Source organism: Pituophis catenifer, unplaced genomic scaffold (assembly GCF_029215685.1).
Source record: "Pituophis catenifer annectens isolate HBS135680 unplaced genomic scaffold, rPitCat1.0.hap2 SCAF_3, whole genome shotgun sequence".
Classification (NCBI taxonomy): domain Eukaryota; kingdom Metazoa; phylum Chordata; class Lepidosauria; order Squamata; family Colubridae; genus Pituophis; species Pituophis catenifer.
The window spans coordinates 13,498,625-13,522,716 of NW_027256883.1; the positions used below are offsets into that span (position 1 = coordinate 13,498,625).

The 24,092-nt window shown below is 43.5% G+C and overlaps 1 long non-coding RNA gene across 3 annotated transcripts in view; it reads right to left on the reverse strand.

Moving 5' to 3' along the window:
* The window catches only part of LOC139315624 (uncharacterized), a 113,177-nt gene that overhangs the window by 82,242 nt on the left and 6,843 nt on the right, over positions 1-24,092 (reverse strand). Inside the window, exon 1 of one of the 3 annotated variants that reach the window (XR_011600293.1) lies at positions 23,989-24,076. The exons of the other annotated variants lie outside the window; for them this stretch is intronic. This is a non-coding gene — a long non-coding RNA (uncharacterized lncRNA). Of the gene's footprint in view, positions 1-23,988; positions 24,077-24,092 lie in introns of those variants that run through there. 3 annotated transcript variants of the gene reach the window in all.

Below are 24,092 nucleotides of genomic sequence, written 5' to 3' on the forward strand. Positions count from 1 at the left end.
GCGGTTTTAAGCAGGGGTGAAATGGTCCCGGTTCGGACCGGATCACCTGATCTGGTAGCGATGGCAGCGGATGCTTCTGAGATCTCAAAAATCCCTGTCCCCCCCGCACGCCCAGCTGAGCCGTGCGATCATCAGAGGCTTTTTTTTTTAACTTTTAAAAGCATTTTTTTCTTCGGCCAAAAAAATGCTTTTAAAAGTAAAAAAAGAAAGCCTCTGATGATCGTGCGGCTCAGCTGGGATCGTCAGAGCCTTTTAAAAGCATTTTTTTTACAGCCTCTTCAGCGGAAGAGTTTGTAGAAAAAAATGCTTTTAAAAGTAAAAAAAAGAAAAGTTGGTCACGCTCACCCAGTCACATTCCCACCACCACCAAGCCATGCCCACAGAACCGGTAGTAACAAATTTTACATTTCACCACTGGTCTTAAGTCAAGTTTGTAGTTCATCAGAAGGCAAGCTCCATATAGCAATAGAGCTTAGACTTATATACCGCTTTACAGTGCTTCACAGCCCTCTCTAAGCTGTTTACAGAGTCAGCATATTGCCCCCAACAATTTTGGGTCCTCATTTTACCCACCTCGGAAGGATGGAAGGCTGAATGAACCTTGAGCCTGGTGAGATTTGAACTCCCAAATTGCAGTCAGCTGGCAGTCAGCAGAAGTAGCCTGCAGTACTGCACTCCTACCACTGCACCACTGTGGCTCATATAAGCCACCTGTTTGCTTATATGTAGGAAGGAAAGAAAAGGAAACAAGTAAATCTTGGAAGAGGGCTGGAAGTATCTTTTTTCTTTTATTGCAAAGGCTACTTTGCCTAGCGCAAAGTTTCCAAAACAATCCATTTGCTCAGATGTTGCAATGAAGACCCAGATTGTGGGGGCAATAAGCTGACTTGGTATAAATATTCAAAGTATGAAGGCTATTGCTTAACGCATTGTACGCCGCCCGAGTCTCCGGAGAAGGGTGGCATATAAATTAAAGCAAAAAAAAAAAAATACTGTACCGGCTTATAACCAACAGCATCAACATATATTTCTCCTTGCCAAAATCTAATCTGGAGAATTTGGGATTTGCAGTCCAAAAAGAACATCAGACTGAGGAAGATTCATTGAGACCAAGCAGATATTAGTTAGGGTTTTGGCAAATCCCAGAATACTTCTCCAGTCAGTCAGGATCTGGAGAGCAGCAAGTTGGAGAAAGCTGGAGTAGATGAACAGAAGTTAAAAGAGAGCCTTCTTCCTTTAACTTCCCGTTAGCAGAACCAGCTAATTATCAAAAGCTAATAGGCAGGACTCTCACCAGTATAGTTAGGCAGGAAGAAGAGCAAAATAAGCTGCCAGTGAAATTTCCCAATTACATTAGAAAAAGGAAACACAGACAGACTAGATAGATAGATAGATAGATAGATAGATAGATAGATAGATAGATAGACAGACAGACAGACAGACAGACAGACAGATCTCCCGACGATCTCCCATCGACCTGTGCGCTCCCACAGAGAGGGCCTCCTCGGGGTGCCATCAGCCAAACAGTGCAGGCTGGTAACCCCCAGGGGGAGGGCCTTCTCTGTGGGGGCACCTACCCTCTGGAATCAATTGCCTCCAGAGATAAGGAGAATCCAAGACCTCGGTGCCTTCCGCCGTGCCCTTAAAACTTTCCTTTTCCAGCAAGCCGGGCTGGCCTAATTTTTTTAAGTGTTTTTAAGTGTTTTGTTTATTGTTTTTAATTAATGGGGCCAAATTTATATATGTATATTTTAACTGTATTTTAATATTTGTACTTGATGTTTTTACTTGGCTGTTCACCGCCCTGAGTCCTCAGGGAGAAGGGTGGTATATAAATTCAAAATAAAATAAAATAAAATAAAATAAAAAAAAAAAATAAATAGATAGATAGATAGATAGATGGATGGATGATTGATAGATAGATGAGAGAGAGAGAGAGAGAGAGAACCTATTTATCTAGAAGTCTAGAACGAAGGAGAAATTTCATAAGGATGAGAGCAATCAATCAATGGAGTACCTTGCCTCAAGATGTTGTGGTTGGTTGGTCCATCTCTAGAGGCTTTCAAAAAGAGACTGGACAACCATATGGCTGGGATGGTATAGGGCAGGGGTGAAATGCTCCTGGTTCGGACCGGATTGCCCGATCCAGTAGCGATGGCGGTGGGTGGTTCGGAGAACCGGTAGCAAAAATCCCTGTGCCCTCCCCCGCCATGCTCAACTGAGTCGCACGATCATCAGAGGCTTTTTTTTTTTACTTTTAAAAGCATTTTTTCTACAACCTCTTCCGACGAAAAAAATGCTTTTAAAAGTAAAAAAAAAAAAAAAAAAGCTTCTGATGATCGTGCGGCTCAGCTGGGATCCTCAGAGGCTTTTCCAAAGCATTTTTTTCTGCAACCTCTTGGCTGAAGAGGTGGTAAAAAAAAAAAAATGCTTTGAAAAGTCTCTGCTCATCCCAGCTGAGTTGCCTGATCGCCAGATGTTTTTCAAAGCATTAGAAAAAATGTTTTGCAAAGTCTCTGACGATCCCAGCTGAGTTGCCTGATTGTCAGAGAGGCTTTTCAAAGCATTTTTTTAAAAGCTTCTCTGACAATCCCAGCTGAGTTGCCTGATCGGCAGAGGCTTTTCAAAGCAGTAGAAAAAATGCTTTGAAAAGTTAAAAAAAAAAAAGTTGGCCACGCCCACAGAACTGGTAGTAACACATTTTACATTTCACCCCTGGTATAGGGTCTCCTGCCTGAGCAGTGGGTTGGACTAGAAGATCTCCAAGGTCCCTTCCAACTCTATTATTCTATGTTCTATTAATATGCCAGCAACCAGAAACTGTTATTGACGTACCAAAAGGAGAAAAAAATATTTTCTCCTCCATCACCTTTCTCCATGACGTCTGCCTGGCCACTCAAACCCACCAATTAGCAAATGCATTTCGGATAATAATTGGCAAAGGGACAAATAAAAAAATATCAGGGAATGAAGCCAGCCACAAGATACAGAGAGTTACTGACTCATCCATGGTTGATACGCCATTGAGCTTCCTATTGAACAAGTCAAGAGGCTCTTTACAAGCTCAGAACAGTGGCCGAGAATTGCTTGCGGAACATCTAAGGAACAAATACGTGCCATATGAGTGTTGCAAGCCAAACTCCGCTTTCCATAACACCTGAGCCGTTCTCATCACACTATTTATTTACAGAGTCTAGGATTTAAAAAAATATATATTCAGCTTAATCAAATATGTCAAATCCACCTTTGCACTCAAAAGCATGGGAACAGTGAGTCAGGCACCTACTTAATATGGTTCCTATTAGATTTCCACCCAGGGATGAAATGTAAAATCTGTTACTACTGTGGCCAACTTAAAAAAAAAAAAACTTTGCAAAGCATTTTTTCTAATGCTTTGAAAAGCCTCTGCCGATCAGGGAACTCAGCTGGGATCGTCAGAGACTTTTCAAAGCATTTTTTTTACCACCTCTTCAGCCAAGAGGTTGCAGAAAAAAATGCTTTGAAAAGCCTCTGAGGATCCCAGCTGAGCCGCGCGATCATCAGAGGCTTTTTTTTTTTTTACTTTTAAAAGCATTTTTTCATCGGAAGAGGTTGTAAAAAAAATGCTTTTAAAAGTAAAAAAAAAAAAAAAAAGCCTCTGATGATCGTGCGGCTCAGCTGGGCATGGGGGGGGCAAGGATTTTTGCTACCGGTTCTCCGAACCACCCGCCGCCAACGCTACTGGATCGGGCGATCCGGTCCAAACCGGGAGCATTTCACCCCTGGTTCAGGGCCATCCTCAGGTTCAAAGCTTGCTAAGTGATTTAAGGGCAATTACTCTCTCTCGGCCATGTTTACCTCAAAGAATAGCTGGAATTTAAAATGAACTGCTACATATGCAATCCGAAGGAAAAAACAGGACAGAGGACTAACAATCAATTAATCAATAAACAACTCCCCTCTTTCAAAACCAGGCAAAGACAAAGGTATTTTGTTGCACAACTGACATTTCAGGACAAACACAGCTACTCAATAGACGCAAATTCTTTACCTCATAGATTTCCTCAGGGCCTAGCAGCAGAGTTGAGACTTCCTACTTCCAGCCTGTCCTGCTGCAAAGAAGTTACGGTAATAAGCAAATCAAATGTTGTTTGTCTTCTAGTAGAAGGTCCAAATTTCCAGGAAAGGCTTTTGGGGGGGGGGGGGCGGGAATCAACTAAAATGCCAATACTACCATTGAAATGGGAGCAACCATTATCACTTCATGATAAAACACAGACATGAATGAGGAAAAAGATGAGATTTGATCAACAGTCGCCCTGATTAAATCCAGGCTCGCTGCTTTTTTTTTTTGAACGGCCGATAGGCTGATACTCCAAGTTGATCAGTTTTTGGAGGGAGGGAAATGTAAAGATATTTGGGGGAGGTTTGGGTGTTGAACAATGAAATCTAAATATCCTATTGAAAAGATGCAAGATTTATTTATTATTTATTTATTAATTAAGCTTATATGCTGCCCTCTCTCTGGAAAGGACTCAGGGCGGCTCCCAGCAATAAAAACAGACAAAATCAATATTAAGTGTTAAAAACCATTAAAACTCCCCTTAAAAACCCCTTCATAACAACCCTTAGATTGTTATTATAGAAGAAAAGGAGCACACATTTTTCAGATCCATTTGCACCCAAGGTGGGGAAGGATGGCCCCCTTTATGACTCATGGACTTCAACTCCCAGAATTCCTGAGTCAGCCATGGCTGGTTCAGGAATTCTGGGAGTTGAAGTCCACAAATCATAAAAGGGCCATTCGTTGCCACCCCTGATTTAATTAAACAAAAGGGAGTTTAATTTCATTCCTATTGCCTTCCACAACTTCCTGTGTCTTAAAACCCTCCGATAAAGGTCCAAAAAGCTGCAGCACGCAAGCCTCAATGAGTCCCCTGCAAACCAAAACTGATTCAATCAAACTTGATTACATTATTTAAGAAATGAGGAAAACCATTCACACTCCTCTCCATCCTGTGCTAAATTGACTTAAATGCAACACTTAGTACAGGAAGATCTGTCAAGGCCTCCTTGATTAATCCTACTTGTGAAGAACTAACTCCAACTGTCTGTCAACACAAGTGGGATCAATCAGTGACCCTGGAGGCAGGAATTTCCTAACAAGAGATAGGTTGGTATCTCAAGTGATCGTGGAAGGTTACACAGGTATACAAAGATGCTTCCAAGCAGGGGTGAAATCCAAATTTTTTCCCTATTGGTTCTGTGGGATTGGCTTGGTGGGCGTGGCAGGGGAAGGATATTGCAAATTCTCCATTCCCACCCCACTCCAGGGGAAGGATACTGCAAAATCTCAATTTCTTCTCCTCCTGGGGGAAGGATATTGCAAAATCTCCATTCCCACCCCACTTTGGGACCAGCCAGAGGTGGTATTTGCCAGTTCTCCGAACTATTCAAAATTTCCGCTACTGGTTCTCCAGAACCTGTTAGAACCTGCTGGATTTCACCCCTGCTTCCAAACTCATGCCTTTGTAAGAAAGCCTAACTATCTCAGATACACTGTTTTGGAGCCTACCTCTGAAGTTGCTTCCAAGGATGCCACAAGGCCAATGCTACCCCTCGCCCTGATTGGAATGGGACAAGTTGCTGCAGCCAACTCGCCAAAGCCAACTTGCTATGAGACAACTTGCGGCAGGACAATTTAACAATTCAATTTAATTATTTAAAATAAATAAATAAATGTTTTAAATTTTTGCCATTCACATTTGATGCTGTCCCTCCTTTTCCATCCTTTCTTTAATGATTCTATTCCACCATTTTTATTTTTATTTTTTGATATTAGTGTAACTCAGAGATCTGCTGGCTGGAGAATTCTGGGAGTTGAAGTCCACAAGTCTTTAAAGCTGCCAAGTTTGGGGACCCCTGGTGTAACTCTTCTGCAGCCAATTGTCCCACAGTGAGTTGGCCATGGCAAGTTGGATGTGGTGACTTGTCATAGACCCCATTCTGATGTTTGGAAGCAGCTGCATCTCTCTCCAGGATCACATGGGAACCGAGGAGGCAGGGCCGGATTTAGATGAAAAGAGGCCCTAGGCTATTCCACTTATGAGGCCCTTTCACCTATAGTGAAAATGCAATTTTAATTTTGCTAACAATTTGAATGTAGGCCCCTCTTGATCTTGAGGCCCTAGGCTGAAGCCTAGTTAGCCTATAGGAAAATCCGGCCCTGCGAGGAGGACGTAATAAACACTATCTTAGAAAAAGCTTCTGTGGCAAAGATGCATTATACTGACACTTCCTGGGCTCAGAGACACTTTCAGGAGATTAAATGTGAACTAGGTTAACACCATCAAAAGTTGAATGTGAGTCATCTGTGTGACACAGCTGCTAAAAAGGGAAATGCATTTTAGCCTGTGCGACACAAGGCAGCTTCGGAAGTTGGGAAGTAGAAGCACTCTGTTATGCATGGATCATATTCACCCTGAAGGAAGATTGAGGGAGGGGGACAAGTTTAGCCTTGTATCACATTGAGAGGGTCTGTCATACACCTTCCAAGCCCCTGATGGGGGTTTCTCACACAGAAAGTTTCATTCCATCTCCCCAGAAATCAGGGCATGGAATAATGAAGTTATAGGCAAGCATGTTCTGATTAAAAGGTTAGGAAAAGTGCCTCTAGGTTTTAGCAGTTTAATTCTGATTCTATGTCTCAGGAGGGTGGGGGGGGTCAGCACCCCCACTGAATGTGCTCATGGGAAAGCTAGACATCCGTCTGCCCGGAATGCTTTAATCCGGATTCTTACACTATACAGGGCCCTGGGCTGGATGGCCTCAATCACAGCTTCCAGATCTGTGTCGGGTCTCATTCCAAAACGAGTTTAATTTATTAAAATATGTCGAGAGAAATTCAGAATTCTTTTCGTAGAATCATGGGACTGTAAGGGACCTAGGAAGTCTTCTTGTCCAACCCTTTGTTCAAGGCAGCAATGTTGTACCATCCCAGCCCAGTCTATTTTTGAAAACTTCCAGTACCCACAACTCCATGAGGCAAGCTGTTCCACTGATGAATTGTTCTCACTGTCAACTAATTTCTCCTTATTTCTAGATTATATCTCTCTTTGACAAGCTTCCACCTATTACTTCTTGTCCTGCCCTCTGGGGCTTTGGAGAATAAGTCAATCCCCTCTTCATTGTGACAGTCCCTCAAGTACTGGAAGATAGTTATCATGTCCTCCTCCCAAACCTTCTCTTCCATAGGCTAGCCATAACCTAGCTCCCTCAACCGTTCTTCATACAATTTAGCCTCCAGACCCATTATCATTTTTTGCTGTTCTTCTCTGCACACTTTCCACAATCTCAGCATCTTTTTTGTATTGTGATGACCAGAACTGGATGTGATTTTCACCGGTGCAGTGTTAAGCGGTATTATCACTTCTCGTTGCTTTGACGCTATTCCTCTGTTAATGCAGCCTAGAACTGCACTGCTACCTACTGCGCAAGAGACATCAGAAAAAATGTCTAATTATCATAGCCATGGTACAACATTTGATTACAATTTTAGGCACTTCAAATCTTATGAGAGTGTTATGAATAGCTGGTAATTAGAGGGGAGATTGTTGCTGCCCTCCAAAAATGTTTTTTTAAAAAATTCAGAAACATGTGCACTCCCGTCTCAGTGTTGAAATCTTGAATTTCCCAAACAAGTTCAGAGGCTCATTCCAAAGTGAATCACTTTCATCGGAGACTCCCGAGAGGAAGATAAAACATCTCCAAGTCTACTCACAGCAAGAAGCGAGCGTTTCCTTACTTAAATTACTGAAGATTAAATCTTTTGCTTGGAAAAATTAACAAATAGGAGCCCCATTTGAGGCAAAAAGAACAGCCAATATTTTCTGAAGCCCCACAATTTCAATCAAAGCTTCCAAACCACCCACATTTATGCGCTGAAGAGTCCTCCATAACCCCTCTCAAAAACCCCAGATGTAACCAGAGGCAGCTGGTTCATCAATATGCCCAAAATACCCTTTTACAAAGTGGCAATCAAGTGGTGTAAGAAAAAAAGGAACCAAATCATTATCTAGGTTACATGACCAATCTTGCTTACTCTTTGCGAAAGCAGCTGGAAAGGGAGAAAACAAGGTTATGTAAGAGCAAGCCCTCACTCTTAACACTAAAAGAACAATCCAAGTCCCGGGACGGGCTACATTTATTTCCCAAACAACTTGCAAGAGGCCAGGAGAAAAATATGACGCAGCAAAAGCTGCCCTCATCGCTTGTCAGTTCTTGGCGAGAAAAAGAGCTCAGAATTTGGAGTGGATTCAGGAGAATGAGGCGCTCTTTACAGTAAGTAGTTAGTAATCCTAGGAGCTGCACGGCCCTCCTTTTGTCCCACTTAAAACATGACACATCCGCACTTGGTGAAATGTTGGGCTGGAGCGATGTTTATATATTGTTTTTACATAAGTGCATTCCCACAGCACAATGCTTTTTAAGTTTCCGGGTTGCTCACTCAGCCCGGCCTGGGTTGTTCTAATGGCCAGGTTGGTTCCCAAGATCAGATCTTTTGAAGTGTGGGAGAAGATGAACCCCAGGACTCACACACAGGGGAGATGGGAAAACATCCAAGGTGCTTGTTTTTGGCTGGCTTGCTTTTGATGAAAACCCACAAATTCTCTGGAAAACAGGGAGTGAAAACCGAAAAACGCAAACGCAATCCTCCCACTGAAAGAAGTTACAGCCTTTCCAGGCCACATAGTAAGCTGGAATTTGCTTACCTCGTCGCCAGCCAAAAAAAAAAAAAGGACTCTATTGGCTTGAAATGTTAAAGGGAGGGAATCTGGCACCTAGGTTTTAAAAAATTTGGGTTTTGGGAAGGCGTCCAATGGCAACAAGGAACGTAGATGCTTACATACAGTACAATGCATCGGGTTGTGCACAGCAAGGAGGACTGAGCTGGCGAGGCGGAAGGACAGCAAATACTGGGGAATCACCCAGGCAAGGAAGGTGGTTTCTCCATCCACCTGGGCACAAGCAACACGGTTTAAAAGTCACACCCTGGCCTTTGGAGACATGCTCACACACGCAAAAGCATTCATTTGCAGCTCAAGGAAAGTAACTTGAACACAGCGAAAGAACACGGAGAAAGCAAGAAGGGAAGGCTACCAATTCAGAGATCAATTGCAGAAGACCATCGCCACGGGGCACAATTTAGGAGACAGGGCGAGACCTGGGACAGCCTTCCCCCTCTCTCCCTCCGTCTCCCAAATCCTAACCGAGCTGGGTCATCCTGCTAACTATTGAGAAACTGGAGCAGAGATCAGAAGAGCTGATGCAGGCTGGTCGTGTGTTTATTAGCAACAGTGCAACGAAAGCCTTATGCAAATTTGGCTACCCACTCCGAGAAGCAGGTGGAAAACACGCAACAGCCCTGGGATGGCCATGGGAGGTAGAGATGTTAAACACCTGAAGAACCAGCCATCTGTCAGTTTTCCCTACTCTGGGAGGAAGGCAATGCCCTATTAGTCAGCCTGTTTGATATCCAGAAAGCTTAATTGCATTTTCCTTTGAACTCCTTATCCTAGCCGGCCTGCTCCAAAAGCAACTGACATTGACTGTCAATCTGACGCCTAGCAGGCCCAACACGGTCCTTGGCAAAATTGTGAGTGATAAACCAGGTTAACCCCACCCTCACCCGACTCTTCCTTGGCCCTGGGAAACATACAGCCCTGGTAGCCCAGTGCAGTGGTGAAATCCACATTTTTTTACTACTGGTTCTGTGGGCGTGGCTTGGTGGGCATGGCGTGGCTTGGTGGGTGTGGCAGGGGAAGGATACTGCAAAATCTCCACTCCCACCCCACTCCTGAGGAAAGGATATTGCAAAATCTCTATTCCCACCTCACTCTGGGGCCAGCCAGAGGTGGCATTTGCCGGTTCTCTGAACTGCTCAAAATTTCCGCTACCGGTTCTCCAGAACCTGTCAAAACCTGCAGGATTTCACCCCTGGCGCAGTGGTAGGTGTGCTTGCAGTATTGCAGGCAAACTCTGCCCACAGCCTGGAGTTGAATCCTGATGGTCACGGGGCTCAAGGTAGACTTAGCCTTTCATCCTTCTGAGGTTGGTAAAAGGAGGACCCAGACTGTTGGGGGCAATAGGCTGGCTCTGTAAGCCCCTTAGAGGGTGCTATAAAGCACTATTGAACAGTATACAAGTCAGGGTTACTAACTAATCAACTCCACTGATTCACTTAACAACGAAGGCAAGAAAGATCATAAAATGGAGCAAAACTCACTTAATGACACAAATTTTGGGCTCAATTGTGGTCGTTAAGTCGAGGGCTACCTGTAGTAGGTAGCTTCTGAGTTAGAGAATTATTGGTTTGACTGAGGAAGCTTGGGAAGTCCTTTTAGAGTGGTCATCTGGTGTAAAGAGCTATGGTGGTGCAGTGGTTAAAATGCAGTATTGCAGGTGAATTCTGCCAATTGCCAGGAGTTCGATCCAGACCAGCTCAAGGTTGACTCAGCCTTCCATCCTTCCAAGGTCGGTAAAATGAGGACCCAGATTGTTGTGGGCAATAGGTTGACTCTGTAACCTGCTTAGAGAGTGCTATAAAGCACTGTGAAGCAGTATATTGACCAATTTTGTTGTATACATGTTATACAGTGACAATACAGGCTATACTACAATATAAGTGCTATTGCTATTTTCCCGAACTTCTGTTTTCCAGATATACTAGATTATAACATTCCCCTCTACCCCTTTGAATCCTAATAGCTAGCAGGCAATGGGAATTGTATTCCAATACATTTGAAACACTACTGGGTGAGGATGAACAAGTAGAAGTAATTCTGCTTTTTAATAAGCTCCAAATATGCAGCTTTTGCATTTAAGGGATCCTTGATAGATAAAGCCCTGGACACATCTTCTTGTTTAAGACAATGTAGTGGGCCATAGGATTTCAACTTACCTGAAAAATAGCTGTAGATAGTTTGAAATATGCAAGCCACACGCTTTTCATAATAATTTTTAACGGATGCCTATCTCAATGTCTTGCTCTTTTCTTGCTCCTGGCATAAGGCCAGAAAAATGAATTCACTGTTATTGGCAAACCCTCAAAAACACAAATAAACAACAAGTACCAAGTCATTGCTTCCCTAGGTTTTCCCAGCCATGACACGCTGTCTTCAAATAAGGAAACATCTTAATGGCACACTACACATTGGCCAGTAAAGGAAGTAATCAGAAAGGTACAGATCGACAACACAATTCTGTAGTTATGGGATATCCTTTTCAGGGGCCACCTCAACAGCTCAGTACATAAGGAAACTTAGATATCACTTCCGTTTAGAGACTAAAAAACAGGGTATGTAAATGTGGAGATTAAGTGAAGCAAAATGTACTCTCAAGAAGGCTCTCCAACCGGATGTAAAGAACAAGCAATAAGCTTTGGAAATTCGGTTCACTCATACACATATTCTAGATCTGTGTTCCTCAACTTTGGCTATTTTAAGGTGTGGACTTCAACTTCAGTTGAGGTCCACTCATCTTAAAAGTAGATTTAAGTTGAGAAATACTGCTTTAGGTTAAATGTCTATGGAGATTCTCAATCATCCAGGTCACGACTGTCCCAAAGGTGCTTTTCAAACAGGCAGCTGGGCTTGGTTTTTTCCCCCCTTTAAAATGTTTCGCTTCTCATTCAAGAAACTTCTTCATTTCTGCTTTAGGTTGTTAAGCAGCTCTATCCCAATTTTGCCCAAGGTTGGCCTGAAAAGTTCAGCTGGATGGGGATGTAATCCTTAGGAATTTAGTTAATTTAGCAGCCCAAACCCACCAAGAAGGGTAACTGATCTCTTGGTTGAGGACTGCAAGGTTCCTTTACGACAACCATCTGAAGACCACTGTTATGGTGGCTACCACTCAAATTTGTCCACCAGCCACTGCAATCCCCTTCCTTTGTTTGCAAGACTTTAATTCTGCTCCAAAGAGCTGTTATCCCATGCAGTGAAGGGGAGAAAAAACAGCACAAGAATCAAAGTGACTATCTCTTCACTTGTTCTTCAGAGTCCAACTGTCAGATGGTTGAAAGAGACACATTAAAACTATGCTGGGCATGACATGGCATGGAGTTAGCAAAGAGGAATGTGGCACACAGCCCATCCAACCTCCATCCTACCTAGAGAACTCAAAAAACAGGGGGATATAGACTCTTGCTCTGTCTGGATTTTGTTTTCGCCCCATTCTTCATTTTGCTAGAACGTGGATGCCTTTTTCAATGTTCCTTGACTGCATTTTTTGACTGTGTTTTTGCTTGTTTGACTTGGCTGTCAATGAACATGTCTTTAGAAAAGCAGGACAGAGAAAAGGGATTCCAAGAGTTGGGAGGTTTCAACGGAGCAGCGTGTTTATTTCCTAAGAGGACTGAGCCTAGCCTTCCCTTACAAAGTTAGATCAGAACCTACAAAAGCCCAGGAAGCAATGAGAAGCATTAATTCTTTGGAATTTCTGATAAGACAAAGCAGATCCTTGATAATTTCCAACCACAAGGAGTCACCCAAGTTTAGACAGGAGAAAGTTTGAGATTTAATTAAAATGTCAAGAGATGATTTTAGAGGGAGACAATTCATCCATTTGCCGAAGTTCCCAGCTACAGCTGTGAGTCACCTAATCAACCACCTCTCTATCAAACAAAAATTCCATGGAACTGCAAAACTATTTTAAAAAGCCATGAATAATAATCTGCTTAGAATAATAATTTGCTTCATCACCACACCCACTTGCCAGATGATTCATTCATTGAAAAGTCCTCTTGCCTCTTTCATACAAAAGACCACAAATTTAAAACCACATCACACCTTCCAGGTGCTAGCAAAATGAAGAGTCAACTTCTTATTTGTGGCCGGTCGTCATCTGTGACCATTGCTGCCATAAGCTGGGAATGATTCGTGGCTATTTTGAAGTGTGAAAGATACTCAAAATATAGCATAAGCTCTAAAATATAATTTATTCATAGAAGAAGGAGGAAAGCACACAGAAAATCCCATCAATTTTCAAAGAGAATGCATCTTTACTTATTGCCTTGTTTGATCATTTTACATCAGGATTCGGCCCAGAAGTGTTCTACATCAGGGATCACCAACCTTTCGGACCTCAGGGACCACTAAATTCATTATTTTAAATCCCGTGGACCACTAATATGATCTGCCTAATGACCGGCTGGGTGGGCGTGGCTAGATGATCCTGTGACTGGGTGGACATGGCCAACTTGATATCACTCACGTCGAGGGGCAACTTGCCAGCCTCTACTCACTCCTCCCCTCCCAGCCACTCCTTGCCTGCCCGCCTGAGCTTCTTAGGGCCCCAACAGGAAGCAGTTGTTGGAGCTAAGCAGCCACCATGAGAAAGAGTTGGCAAAACAGCTGGCTCAGTTCAAATTGGATCTGACCCAGAAGAAGGCTCAGCAGAAGCACCTCACTGAGGACTACGCGCATAGGCTTTCCAAGCAGAGGGAAGACCTGCGGGAGTGCAAGGCCAGGTACCACGCCTGGAGGCTCAGAGGGCTGAGATGGTCAGCCAGTTCCAGGCCATGATGCAGTCCCACTGGAACGAGGCCCTCTTCACCACCAGCGGCGCTTCCTTCCAATCTTCACCCAAAGCCCCGCACCAGGAGACTGAAGCAGACCCCAAGCCGGAATTTCTGCCTCCCTCCGACCCGCACAAAAAGACCCCAAAAGGGGAGCAACACAAACATTCATTGCACATATCCTGCTCAGGGGCCGTAGTTTGAGGAGCCCTGATTTAGTGCAATATTAAAAATGCAAAATAATTTTTCTGCGGACCACCAAAATTTTCTCACAGACTACCAGTGGTCCACAGACCACCAGTTGGTGACCGCTGTTCTACACCACCCACAAATGTCCAGGGATATCTCATCATTCAAAGGTTCCTCATCTCTGACATGTTTTCAACTTCCAATATTTTAACTCACAGGAAGACAAGCTGAAAAATGCCTGATAAAAAGGGAAGGAAAATTGATTGCCCTAACTCCAGTTCCTTCCAAATAGGGAACAATTACTCTGGTCCAATCAAAATTGCAATGAGTTCAGAACAGAGGTTTGAAGCAAATTATTCAAGAAACTTGGGCAGAGGTCTCCAAACTTGGCAACTTTGAGACTAGTGGACTTCAACTCCCAAAATTCCTCAGCCAGCCATCCGACACCTGAGACCAAGGTAAGCAACTTCCTATATTATTTTTTATTTTCAGGATTAATTATTTCAACTGCCTGAAAAGACCCTTGATATAATTCTTCTCCAAAGTGAAGCCGGAGTGTCCACAGAGTTCCTATAACAGGGATGGCTAACCTTTTTGCTGTTGCATACCAAAAATGGGGGGAAAGCGGGGGGGGGGGGTTCTGCGCACGTGTGCCTACACCCAATAATTCAATGCGCCCCCCCTTGCACATGCGTGTGTGACCCCTCTGCACTCCCCCCGCTTTTGGCATGCGATGGCACGGTGGGCCCAGTAGGCCTCTTTTTTGCCCTCCCCAGGCTCCAGAGGCTTTCTAGGAGCCTAGGGAGAGTGAAAATGGCCTTCCCTGTCTCCCCGGAGGCCCTCCGGAGGCTGGAAACAGCCCGCTTCCCAACTTCCGGTGGGCCCAGAAGGCCCGAAAATCAGCTGGCCAGCACGCGCATGCACGCTGGAGCTGAGCTCACGTGCCCACAGATATGGCTCCGCGTGCCACCTGTGGCACGCGTGCCATAGGTTCTCCAACAGTCCTATAACCATTTCTTTTGCTGATACATCTTCAGCGCAACCCAAATATATAAAGTTCCAACTACGAAACGCGGTATCGCAATATTAGGCATGGATAAGAAATCAAAGGGGACATAGAGAAACGTGAAAAATACTTCTCAAAACCTTTCAAAGACACTTTCCAAAGGAAATGAGTAATCCACTTGTTATTAAGTGATAAATCACAGTGGACAGGAAAAGCCATTGTCCATTATTTATTTTTAATCATAAAACAGCCATGTAGCTGGCACCGTTTTCTAAAAGCGACCGATAAGCTCAGGGGTTGAAGGGGAATAAAGACGCCAGGCAGGGAATAAAAGGCAATTTTCACCCAGGCCACTTTTGGATCAAGTCAGATGGAGCTGGAAAGGAAGTGAGGAGGTACAATCAAGGCAATGTTGCAAAACATACACCCTTGCTTCACTACAGTAAATGTTTTATGAATTCAGCACAATTCCAAACATTACAGTGTGCAATGAAAGCACCATCAGTGGCTCAGCATGCTCAAAGGACAGCGAGTTATATAACAGCTCAATTACCAAATTCAGTGTCAGCGGCTTCCTTACATGACATCACACGCACCCAAACACACACACAAAGAGCGTTTGTGAAAAAGAAATACCCACAAGAAGTTCTATTTTGATCTCAAGTCTTCTTTTACACCAAGAACAGGGAAGAATCTTCGACTTAAGACTTAGAATAACTTTATTGTCACTTTGAACGTACACTAATCGGCATACATTAAAATGAAATTACATTGCATACAGCTCTCAAAGGGTCTCCACTTCTCATATAAACATAAACCTGACAATATAAATACATACATAGATGAATTATGCATGTACCCACATATATTCTATGACATGGAAAAACAACACAGTCTACCATGGAGACCAAAACCACAAACGCTTCACAAATCACTAGCTGGAGAAGACAACCTGATTTTGATCTGTAGAGATACACAAATCCAGAATAAAGAAAGATTATCCCCATCTTCCAATCTCTGCTTTTAAATATACAAGATCCCACACAAGTTTTTCTCCTTCCCACCACTTACTGTCAGCCCACCCACAGATAGTCCTCGACTTGCGACCACAAATTGAGCCCAAAATTTCCCTTGCTGAGGAAGGCAGTTGTTAAGTGAGTTTTTTCCCATTTCATGACACTCCTTGGCCACCATTGTGGAATGAATCACTGCAGTTGTTAAAGTTAGTCACAGGGTTGGTTGTTCAGTGAATCTCTATTGACTTTGCTTGTCAGAAGGTCGCAAAAGGAGATTACGTGATGCTGCAACCGTCATAAATATGAGTCAATTGGCAAGCGTCCTAATTTAGATCACATCACCAGGGGGATGCTGCAATGGTCGTTAAGTGAGAAAAACGGTCAAGAGGCTGTAAGTCAAGGACTACCTGTGTACAGAAAATAGGTCTCCGTTTCTCATGATACTGATGTCCAGGATGACCCCAAAATTGTTCCAATATAGGAGAAAAGGCAGGGGTGAAATGCTCCCTGTTCAGACCGGATTGCCCGATCCGGTAGCGATGGCGGCGGGTGGTTCGGAGAACCGGTAGCAAAAATCCCTGCCCCCCCCCATGCCCAGCTGAGCCGCGCAATCTTCAGAGGCTGTTTTTTTACTTTTAAAAGCAATTTATCTACAACCTCTTCGGCTGAAAAAATGCTTTTAAAAGTAAAAAAAAAAAAAAAAAAAAGCTTCTGATGATCGCGCGGCTCAGCTGGGATCGTCAGAGGCTTTTCAAAGCATTTTTTTCTGCAACCTCTTAAGGTTGTAGAAAAAATGCTTTTAAAAGTAAAAAAAAAAAAAAAGTTGGCCATGCCCACCCAGTCACATTACCCTCCCCTCCCATCAAGCCACGCTCACAGAACCGGTAGTAACAAAATTTTAGATTTCACCCCTGAGAAAAGGGAACCCTTTTTTTCCCAATAGCTGCTCAAGTACATATGGAAACTGCTCAAATTTAGTGACAGTGACCATCAAGCCTAGATTCTCTTCAATGGTGCACTAACAGATTACAGGTAATCCTCGATTTACAACCATTTTTTTAGTGACCATTCGAAGTTGGTCAACAGCACTGAAAAAAGTGACATGGATGTCTTTCATATATGTGACTATTGTAGCCTCCTCATCACGTGATGAAAATTCAGACTGGTTCATATGACGGTTGCCATATTCCGGGGGTCACGTGATCGATCCCCTTTTGTGACCTTCTGACTAGCAAAGTCAATGGGGAAGCCAAATTCACTTTACAATCGTTGCTAACTTTAACAACCGCAGCGATTCATTGAACAACTGTGGCAAGAAAGGTATCAAAACTAGGCTGCGTGGGGAGAATCAGGGGAGATCCCAGGCACGGTACAGACTGCCATCCCCGCACCCCTCTAGGGATATAAAAAATCCCTACTTCATGTCCATCTTACAAACGTGAGGTAAAAAGGAGAAAGGATGGTGATGAGATCATTGCTGTGGGCTACAATGAAGTCAAAAGGTTTCAGCACACCCTTAATTTCTCCAGCAGATGCTGGGAAGAGTGTAGGGAAACTGCCAAGGAATTCCCTGGCCTACTATGCCGTAAGAGTTTCCTTGCACAAAGCTCTTTGCTTGTTAATGCTAGATAATTGATTTACACCAGGCATAAAAAGCTGATAGCTGCTGAGGAGAGAGAGGGAGAGAAAGAGAGGGAGGGAGGGAGATAAAAACTGATAGCTGCTGAGGAGAGAAAGAGGGAGAGGGGAAGGGACAGAGGGAGAGGGGGAGGGACAGAGGGAGAGGGGGACATAAAAACTGATAGCTGCTGAGGAGAGAGAGGGAGAGAAAGCGGGAGGCAGAGATAAAAACTGATAGTTGCTGAGGAGAGGGAGAAAGAGGGGGAGAGGGAGGGAGGGAGAGGGGGACATAAAACTGATAGCTGCTGAGGAGAGAGAGGGAGAGAAAGAGAGGGAGGGAGCAGGAGAGAGATAAAAACTAATAGTTGCTGAGGAGAAAAAGCGAGAGGGAGGGAGGGAGATAAAAACTGATAGTTGCTGAAGAGAGGGAGAGGAAGAAAGAGAGGGAGAGGGAGGAAGGGAGAGGGAGAAGGGGACATAAAAACTGATAGCTGCTGAGGAGGGAGAGGGAGAAGAAGAGAGGGAGGGAGAAAGATAAAAACTAATAGTTGCTGAGGAAAGAAAGAGGGAGGGAGAGAGAGAGAAAGAGAAAGAGGGACATAAAAACTGATAGCCGCTAAGGAGAGAGAAGGAGAGGGAGAGAGAGAGGGAGGGAGGGAGAGAGGAAGAGCAAGTCATAAAAACCTATAGCTGCTGAGGAGAGAGAGAGGAAGAGAAAGAGGGACGGAGAGAAAGAGAGACATAAAAACCGATAGCTGCTGAGGAGAGGGGGAGAGAGAGAGGGAGGGGGAGAGAGAGGGAGAGAAAGACAGTCAAAAAAACTGATAGCTGCTGAGGAGAAAGGGGTAGGGAGAAAAAGAGAGAAAAGCATAAAACCTGATAGCTGTTGAGAGGGAGGGAAGGAGAGAGAGAGAGAGAGAGAGAGAGAGAGAGAGAGAGAGAGAGAGAGAGAGAGAGAGAGAGAGAGAGAGATGGAGAGTAAGAGATCAGCTGAAGGAGGGTTTTTGGCTTGAAATCCAAAATTATGGACGATCCTCGCGCCCCCACAGCCCTGTCTGGCATTGCACCGCACTGCCTTTTCCAGCAATGTACAATTTTGCAATTCAGCACCACAGCCTTGCTTTCACTTAAATGAGGTCATGAGACTGCGGTCATGCCATTGGCTTAACCCATCCTGGCAACGTTCTGTCCATGCAGGGGGAAAGAGACACTGAGGTGGCAAGCCTAACAGGACGCCTGATATACATGTATTTAACCTAATGAATATTAAATTTCCTGGACAGAAGGTTTGCTTTTCGAAGATTAAGCCTCTGGCTTTCAGCAACACTGACCAAGTGTTTTGAGGGGCACCCCCTCTTTTGTGGAACAAGTCCAAGATGCCAGTTTAATTTATTGTGTGGCATTAAGCAATGAAGAGGAGAAGCCAAATAACTCACATCTTCTAAAAACACAGGCGCCTCTCGTTTAAAGCACTATTCAGCTACTGGGAAAAGCAACTTCCAAGTGTCGGAAGGTCAGACAGAAGGGACCAAAAGCCCACCCACCTCCCCCTTTCCAAAACCAAGGTTACCCTAATTAACCTTGGGGCGCAGCAACTCAAGGTTGCTTGCATCTATGTCTTCATTTAAGAGCCAGCTAGAATGGACGTTGCTTACCTGAACGTCCCTTTTATCCTCGCTGCGAAGACACTTCTCAACATGAGCAGTACCCATGTTGAGGAGTGTCTGAGTAGCGAGGAGGAAAATAGCATTCCTTTTCATTAAAAAAAAAAAAAAAGCTAACATGTTTTTGCTCCCTTCCAGCTTCGTTGGCACTACAACTCCCAAAATTCTCCTAAATCATGCCAGGTGGTCTTCCTTGAGACTGCAATCCCATCACAGCTGGAGAGCACCAAATCAGGAAAAATCTGGCTCAACAGTATTAACTGCGAGAGGGAACTTGGGAGTCCTACTGGACAATCATTTAAATATGAGCCAGCTGGGTGCTGCAGCTGCCAGAAAAGCCAACACAGTCCTAGGCTGTATTAATAGAGGGATAGAATCAAGATCACGTGAAGTGTTAATAGCACTTTATAATGCCTTGGTAAGGCCACACTTGGAATACTGCATCCAGTTTTGGTCACCACGTGTAAAAAAAAGATGTTGAGACTCTAGAAAGGGTGCAGAGAGGAGCAACAAAGATGATTAGGGGACTGGAGGCTGAAACATGAAGAATGGTTTCAGGAACTAGGATTGTCTTGTCTAATCAAAAGAAAGACTAAGCATGACATGGTTAACAGCCTTCTAATATTTGAGGGGATGTCACAAAGAAGAGGGGATCAACCTATTCTCCAAAGCACCTGAAGGCAGGACAGTAAGCAATGGATGGAAACTAATGAAGGAGAGAAGCAACCTAGAACTAAGGAGAAATGTCCTGACAGAACAATTCATCAGTGGTGTGGCTTGCCTCCAGAAGCTGTAGGTGTTCCATCACTGGGGATTTTTAAGAAGAGATTGGATATAATTTATCTGACATGGTATAAGGTCTCCTGCTTGAGCAGGAAAAAGAGAAATCGATAGCTTAAATTGTTGAAAATTTGTCCATGGAGTGCTGAGAATAGAATCTCTGCAAAAAAAGGAGAACCAGAATGAATTCCCAGGATAACGCTGAGAATATTGACTACTTATGCATCCATCTTTCCATATTATGCTGTTGAGTGATCTAGACGGCTTGGCTCAGTTTAATGGACCAACCAGAAGGAACGCAATGTTTGCCCTTCGCTAGAACATATGTGTTGTAGATGGATCCCTTCCCATCCCTTCTTCTTCTCTAGGAATTCTCCTTGGAAGCCTCCTCAGAAATTCTTTCACGACAAGTCAAACAAGATTTTTTTTTTAAAAAAAAAAAGAACATACTTTGCATGTGGAGACCTTTAATAACAGCTTTGATGATAACTGTGTGCACGATTTATGAAGAAAACCTGTCAGGATAAATTTGAGCTTCCTTGTCAGAGTCATTCCCCATGTGGAACAAATTGTTTTGACAATTTAATTCTTAATCATAGTTCCTCTAGATCAGAGTTGTAGGAAGTGGTGAGAGTGAGTCAGGCTGAGTCAATTAAAATAAAGCAAAGCTCTGGATACTTTTATAGTTCCCCAGCTCTGCCCTAAGACCAAAATCCTAAGCAGCTGTTATACTAACTGAACACAAACGGAAGCATTTATCACTGGCATTCCAGCCAAATTCCATTTATACGTAACCTTCTAAGGCATTTTCAGCAACTGAACAGAAGTCAGATTCATTTCTATTCAAAACCAGAGCTTTCAAAAAAAAGAAGAAAAAGAAAGTTCAACAGTATTGATTTGCAAAACCCACATTGTTTCAGGAAGGGTTGGGAAAATGCCTCAAATTCCTCTGTGGTTAAAAAGAGAACAAAAAATGAAGGATTATGAATTTTGTCCTGTAATTAGTGAAACTAGTGTTCCCCCTGACCCCAATACTTTTAAAGACAACTTTGAACCTCAAATTATTTTGCTCTGGATCCCTTAAGCCAGCATGTAGCACTACAGGAAATATTTGCATCCCTTCTAGATTTTATAAAAGTGGTACCACTATTTGCATGCAATATAAGTCCTACGTGGCAGATTCAGGCAAGGGACTGTATTACAGATTTCTCACTCTCCCCTTCCCACCCACGTAGCACATTTTCACGTGAGAAAATATTCCAAATTGATCTTGTAAATCCCAGGCTCCAGCAGAATTGCTGAGCAAGCAATCCTACTCAGCCATGTTCAGATTCATATATCGTTAGGCTCCTACATTTCCCTCTCTTCTTTCTACCCAGGTAGGAAGGATGGGATAAAACCAGGTAAAAAAAGTTCCTTACTTTGAGAAGTCTTCCATTTTTGGAAAAAGCTAGTATCTCACCTAGCATTGACAGAGAGGAAATCAGGTTTAAGAGAGATCAGCGGTTCGAAATCTGAGCCCAAGGACTTCCCTCTTTGTTGTTGTTGTTAGTTAGTTGCGAAGTCATGTCCGACCCATCGTGACCCCATGGACAACGTTCCTCCAGGCCTTCCTGTCCTCTACCATCCTCTGGAGTCTATTTAAGCTCACGCCTACTGCTTCAGTGACTCCATCCAGCCACCACCTTCTCTGTCATCCCCTTCTTCTTTTGCCCTCAGTCTTTCCCAGCATTAGGCTCTTCTCTAGTGAGTCCTTCCTTCTCCTTAGGTGGCCAAAGTATTTGAGTTTCATCTTCAGGATCTGGCCTTCTAAAGAGCAGTCAGGGTTGATCTTCTCTAGGACTGACTGGTTTGATCGCCTTGCAGTCCAAGGGACTCACAGGAGTCTTCTCCAGCACCAGAGTTCAAAGACCTCAATTCTTTGGCCCTCAGCCTTCCTTATGGTCCAATTTTCACAGCCATACGTTGCAACTGGGAAAACCAAAGCCTTAACTATATGCACTTTTCTTGGCAGGGTGATGTCTCTGCTTTTTAGAATGCTGCCTAGATTTGCCATAGCTTTCCTCCCCAGGAGCAAGCATCTACTTCACTCTTATTTGAGCCCAAAGCTCCTTTGTCTTGGCAATATGAGGTGTGGCTCACCCACCCATGAATTTAATATCAAGGATTGCCACTTTTGTGTGAAGGAGGCTTCAGAACTCCAATATTTATTTATTTATTTATTTATTTATTTATTTATTTATTTATTGCGATTTATATGCCGCCTTTCTCCCTAGGGACTCAAGGCGGCTTACAAAATGACAGCTTCAATACAAATCACAATACAATACCAAATTAAAATCAGTAACCCAATTAAAAACGATTTAAAATTATACCAGTGTACCCCCAAACGGATCAGTTTAATTGGCGGAATATGATCTATAAAGGAAGACAGAAAGGTACTCTTCCATGCTACATGTAACTAATCCATGTAATTAATGGAGTGATGAATGTCACCACCACTAAGTTGAGTGGTATCCCAAAATCAGACAATTTCACATTTTCAAGGTGTCAATATTTCATTAGTAATCATGATGGACAACGACAAACCTGTACTTTGAGGCACTATGCCACTGAATGCTAGTTGCTAGCTAAACAGAAACTATGACTTTAGTCCTCGTTCAACAGGATAGTCTTCCTTCCTTGCTTGAAGGACTAGGGGTGACCTGTTAACAGACTTTTAATATCTCAGGGGCTGCCACAAAGAAGTGGGGGTCAACCTATTCTCCAAGCTGAAGGCAGGACAAGAAACAATGGATAGAAACTAATCAAGGAGACAAGCAACCTAGAACTATGGAGGAATTTCCTGACAGAACAATTAACCAGTGGAACAGCTTTCCTCCAAAAGTTGTGGATGTTACATCACTGGAGATATTTAAAAAGAGACTGGACATCCATTTGTCTGAAATGGTATAGGCCAGTCTCCTGCTTGAGCAGGGGTTGGACTAGAAGACCTCCAAGGTCCCTTCCAACTACTTTATTTTTCTGTTAATCTCCCAAATACCCAACCAGTTAAGGAAATTCAACTTCTGGAATTACAGGAGAAGGAAGTTTTATCTCCATAAATGTACAATGTTACAAATTTTCCACAATCCTCTCATCTGCCTTGAAGCCTTTGAGTAAAAATAAAAAGGACAACCTCATCTCGTGTCCTGTTGCTTATGTTTTTTTGGTCACTTCTACTGACCCTTTGAAAGTCTGACAACCCAAATTATCACATGGCCAAATATTTTCATGCAACTTCTCCTGGAATCACATATATCCCCAAATCCAATGTGATGCCTATTTGTTTGCAGTTGAATGCAATGTGTGAGCCCAGCTGTTGATCATGGCTATGTACATTCTAGGCTATGACAGTGCAATCAGTAAACCATGATTCAAATGGAGTGGCTTAGAATGATCTGCCCATCTAGACAACAAATTTCACAGGCAACTCATAAATCTGGCTGCTTTCCAGGAAATAAGGAAACAAAGCTGCGTGACTATTCTTAAGGATAGTGTTGTGTGCTACACTCCATTGAAGAAATTCCACATTTGAGAAAGCCAACAAAAGGTTAAGTCTATAAGCGAAGGTTAAATTTTTCCTGAAAGAACAGAGAACAGTCAATAAAGGATATAAACTTGTAAAGGTAAAGGTTCCCCTCGCACTTATGTGCTAGTCATTCCCGATTCTAGGGGGTGGTGCTCATCTCCATTTCAAAGTCAAGAGCCAGCGCTGTCCAATGATGTCTCCATGGTCATGTGGCTGGCATGACTCAATGCCAAAGGCACAGGGAACGCTGTTACCTTCCCACCAAAGGTGGTCCCTATTTTTCTACTTGCATTTTTTACGTGCTTTTGGCAGAACTGCTAGGTTGGCAGAAGCTGGGACAAGTAACGGGAGCTCACCCCGTTATGCGGCACTAGGGATTCGAACCGCTGAACTGCCGACCTTTCAATCGACAAGCTCAGCATCTTAGCCACTGAGCCGCCACGTCTATAACCCTGTATCAGCACCCAAAAGTCAGAATCTACTAAAAAGTTGGCTACCTCCTCTCCTCTGACCATCATCATCTGATAAGGGAACAATGGGGGGGGGGAGGGTTCAGATTGATGCTAAGAAAGTTGTGTCATTGAACTCACCTCTTCTACATGTATCTTGTGATGCTACACAAACATACAAATGCGGTTTTACGATTCAAATGAAATCAGGAAAATTGCAGTACTTCTGACCTCTTCAATTATTT